Raw genomic sequence first — 4,893 nt, forward strand, 5'->3', positions numbered from 1 at the left:
TCTAACCTCTCCTGATGGGAGAGCATTTTTAAAAGTCCTTGCCAGGGTTTTCAAGAGACAAACAGACTTTCAGCCTTCTCTGCTGCTAGATAGTTATTTATTAAGTCTTATCAGAGGAACAGAGCCACTAGCATGACCCAGGCATAACATAGAGCAGTGAAAGAAGGAGAGAAGTGTGATTATCAAGATTTACACAGCCTTTTAAAGATAATTTAACCAATGGTTACTAAAAATGTATATTCTCACTTTCCTACCGATTATTCAGTAACATGACCAGGAACTGCGGAATTTTTTGTCCAGTCATCCCAAATTACTTTTACTGCAGAATATGGAGTAGTAGAAGAAGAAGACGAAGAAGAAGGTTTAGGGAACAACAACAGTCCTCCATTTTGATGTTTTTTGCCCTTTTCTATTTACTACAAAGAGAAGCCCAAAACCTCTAAATTTTTCACCTTGTGACAATCTCACATAGTAGTCTATCACCTAATTCACACCACTGTATTTTCTAGTTCTTGTCTGATCGTAGGCAGTTTTTTCCAAGGTTGGAGGTTAAAACAGTGTTGTTCAGGGGGGTAAAAACCCTTCAAAACAGGCAGAGAAATATTCTCAGCACTCTGGGTTCCTACATGGGGTGACCAAGGGGCTGTGTGGCACTTGATTGCTGGCTGGAGTTCAACCACAACAGACTTCTATGGCTGGGCTATCAACCACACTCACAGCTAGGGAGTATTTAAACTCTGGTGTGAGTTTGAACAAAAGATTTCAAGATTGAGGCCACCATCAGCGTGACAGACTATTACAGTGAGAACTGTGATTGCAGGGTGAGGAGCAGGCTCTAAATCAGAAAGTACTACAGCCTCTTGTCCTCGAGGAAGATGATGTGATCAGTAAATTCAGGTTGAACAGCCAAGGTGGAAGGCAGAGGACTGAATCAGAACTGACTCTCTTTAGAATAATTGCCTGGTGCAGCTTCACAGATGCAATGCAAGTGGGTAAATGTGTCTCATTACTTTTTAAAATAACCACTTGTATTGAAATAATGCAGTAGTTTATTTAATTTTATTAGATTTTTGCACATCAGGCATAACATTTGGCCACATGAAATCAGAAAGTAAAGAAATAGTAAAATGTGCAATGTAACACTCATTACAACAGTGAGTATGTGAAAAGTTCAGTCTTTTGTCTTGGGAGAATGAAGAAACCCTTCAAACAAGAAGCTGAAATTTGTCAACATCTACCTAATATACATTTGGAGTGTTACTGGGCTGGTGTCCACATTATGCGAAGTCTCCCAGGACAATCCTGGAGAAATAAAGAAATGAGCTGCAAAAAGTTTTGAGGGCTGTGAGAAGTGCCATACACTGATAAACTCTTATCAAAAAGAAACATGACGAAAAAAAACTTGATTATCAGCATTGCTTAGAATAATAATAAATTATGATTATTATTAGAGAATAATTACAACAATGTTACTTTTCCTGTGGGGAGATAACCACAAATGCAAAACAGTTCTTTAGGTCAGGAAGGAAAATATCAGTGAGAAACAACAGCTGAAAAGTAAAACTAGAGGTATTCCAGTGGCTGGAAGGACAGAGATTTTTAAGAGTGAAACAGGGTCCCAAAGGAGGCAGCAGATTTTCCATCTTTGGCTCCCCACAGATCAAGACTGGATGTTTTTCTGGAAGCAGTGCAATACAAGTGGGTGAGCTCTCATGAGCTTTGTTCTGCAAGATGCCACCATGATTGATCTGCTGGGCCCTTCTGCCCATTAGCTCGATGTTTATTAATCACACAGAAGTGACTGAATTCCCAGAGCCCTGATCCAGCAATGCACAGAGCTCAATTAAAACCCTCTGCTGGATCATTCTTGTCCTGTGTTTAGTCTGGCTCTGTGGGCCAAAAGCAATATATTTTCACAGCTCACTCTTCTCTATAAACACTGGAGCAGCATTTCAATGTGAAGTTTCATGTTGAGCTTCATATTACCCTCATGGCTTTTATTTTTCAATTAATTTCTTGTCATTAAGGGTTATTAGGAGTTATTTTCAATTGAGTTATGGATGAGCTTTGTTTCCAAGAGTCAGATTGTCTTTATTATTTCTATTTTGACAAATAGCGACTTTTAAAACAAGTGTCTGCACATTTGTAAACAGAAAAAAAGATTTCCTAAAACCATAGAATGGTTTGGATTGGAAGGAACCTTAAAGATCATTTTGTTCCAACATGTTGAGCAGCAGCCCAAATAAAATCTTGTGTAGTGCTTTGTGCAGTGAAGTGTTTACTTAAAAATTAAAGAATATTTTTAGACCTTTCCCATTATAATCAGATATTTTTTAGCAGTGAGGAGAAGATGGATAAATCCTTTCGTGTTAGGCACATACCATTTTCTCCATCAGCAGCTACAATTTTCTGTCAGATATCACCACACTGTGGAAAAGATTTCCTGTGCAGCTCTTGCCAGAAGGTGAAGTTTGCTAAAGAAATGCGAACTGCCCACGTGCACCATCTTTTCGGTCAGCAGCTTCCCTCCTCTAGCAGGTAAAATCAAAATCCTCAGCACTTGCACATCTATCCAAAGCTCTGCGAAATGTCTCCTGATACCTCTGCATGCTTTCCCCAAGCCAGCTTAGTTATTTTTTAAAAATATGTTGGATATGAATTCACTGTAAAATGGTTTTAGCTGCTGTGTAGGCAGAGGTGTAAAACAGAGGAGCTGCTGAGTTAAGCTGCTGAAACTCCATTCATTTCTCCAGCACAACTTTCTATCCTTTTGTTGCTGCCTGTCACCCTCTTTCTACCCAAACCAAGGCCACCACTGTTCTTCCAGGACAATGCTGACCCACAGACACTTTTTCCAGGCCCAGAGTCATCTCCTTGGGACAGGACAAGAGGAAACAGCCTCAAGTTGCATCAGGGGAGGTTTATATTGATAATAGAAAAAAATTCTTTATGGAAAGAGTTGTCAAGCACTGGAACAAGATCCCCAGGGCAGTCCTGGAGTCCTGGAGTCACCATCCCCAAAAATATTGAGAAAACCCCACATACGAGAATATGGCACATGGACATGATTTAGTGATGGACATGGTGGTGCTGCCTTGGCAGTTGGACTTGGTGATCTCAGAGGTCTTTCCTGACCTTAATGATTCTGTGAGTCCTTGAGATGCCCATGTAGACTGTTCCAGCGCTGGAGGGTGAGCACAAGGTGCTGTTCCCTACCAACACAACCATCTCTTATGGCTGGCAGGGCTCTGCTGTAGCCAAACTTCCTAAAAGTACCGTAGAGAAGGGTGCTTGGTCTGTGGTGTGCAGCAGCTGGGTCACAGTGACACGAGAATTAAAACAGGGCAGTCAAATAACTTGAATCTTCTTTTCTTTAGGATACCTTTCTTTACATTGAATGTGCTCTGCATCTATTTTATTTTTTAAGGTGTTTGTGGTTGAAAGAGGGGCTTTCAGTCATGAGATTCAGTGGGTGTAGCAGAGAACCTCCGGAGATATTCTGCTTTCTCTTTCCTTTTTTACTAATTTCAGAAGGTCTTGGAAAGCAGGTGTCTGAGAAGATTTTCCTTTTTTTAGCATAAAGGTGGTTAGGCAGAAAAGCAGAGGATGCCATGTATTAACAAGATTTTCTTCTAGTCCCCTCCTGATAATGACTCTGAGAATGAATGTAACTCAGGCTGACAGGTCCTCACTGCCTGTAGTACAGCATGCAGAGAAGTAGCATAAGTCTCCTTAAATGTAAAGTGATGAAAGCCACGACTGCTTCAGAAATACACAGAGCAGAGGAACATGATGGTGCTTTGAGCAGAATCTATTTCTTGAAATAATCTGACTCTGGCAAGTGGATAAAAGTTTGTGTCATTTCTGTTGCAGAATTTCCTTGTATCATGTCTAAGACTCTTGGAAGTTTTATTCCTGGAAAGTTCAGCTGTGACTGAAAGACTTCTGAGAGAGGGATTAAAAAAAATCCCCAAAAACCTCTGAGCCAAAGATGTGGTGTAGAATTTAAACATGTTTTCAGGGAGGATCACATTTAGATGCATTGCACAGAGATGTATTTATTTTTTGAATAACCACATTACTCAAAGCAGTTTAGCAACAGGCAGGGGGGAATTGCCTCAAGACGTTGAAAATGCTTGTTATAACCCTGCAATGCATTTGGAAGGCTGTAAAAATAATAATAAAGCTTCCCAATAGCTGGCAGAGCTAAGAGAAATGGAAAAGCTAAAACAAATGAAATATGAAGCAGAACAGTTATGAAATAAAATCTGGATATCTCAGGCTACACCCTGCAGCTGCTACCTTGGGGAAAAAAAAGACAGTATGTGGCTGATTGATATAATGGTTTCACTTGAGTGAAAGCTGCTAGGTTGATTGCCAAATGCACTTCCTGTGAAATTTTCTGTGCTAAAAGTGTCTCTAAGGTGCTCCTCACTGTGGTAGGGAGAGTGGCACAACCTCACGTGTTGATAACACACTGTTCTCTACCTCTGCTAAGAAATTCCAATGACACCAAGGTAAGACTCCCACCTAGGGCAGCCTTATCCCCCCTCAGCCTTGACGGAGCGTTCAGACAGCGCGCAGAGATTGCGTGTGATGGTCACAAAAAGAAACCCAGCCGTAAAATGTGTCTCATTGAAGCTCATCAACTCTGCTTCTGTTCCAGTGGAGACAGAAAAAATAGGTATCAGAAGATACAGTCTTTGGCAACAGTCTGTAGAAAAGGGTTTTTTTGTTCTTTAAGCAGTATTTTTTTGTTGTTTCTTTCCAGTCCCAAGAAGCTGGTTCCTGAGAAAACAGTGATTTAAGAGACTGTTCTGTCATCTTGTGTAGATGGTTGTCAACCCCCATACTTATAAATATGGAATAAAATTTCACATATAAGCCAGCATG

The sequence above is a fragment of the Corvus brachyrhynchos genome, unplaced genomic scaffold (genome assembly GCF_000691975.1).
Source record: "Corvus brachyrhynchos isolate BGI_N302 unplaced genomic scaffold, ASM69197v1 scaffold166, whole genome shotgun sequence".
Classification (NCBI taxonomy): domain Eukaryota; kingdom Metazoa; phylum Chordata; class Aves; order Passeriformes; family Corvidae; genus Corvus; species Corvus brachyrhynchos.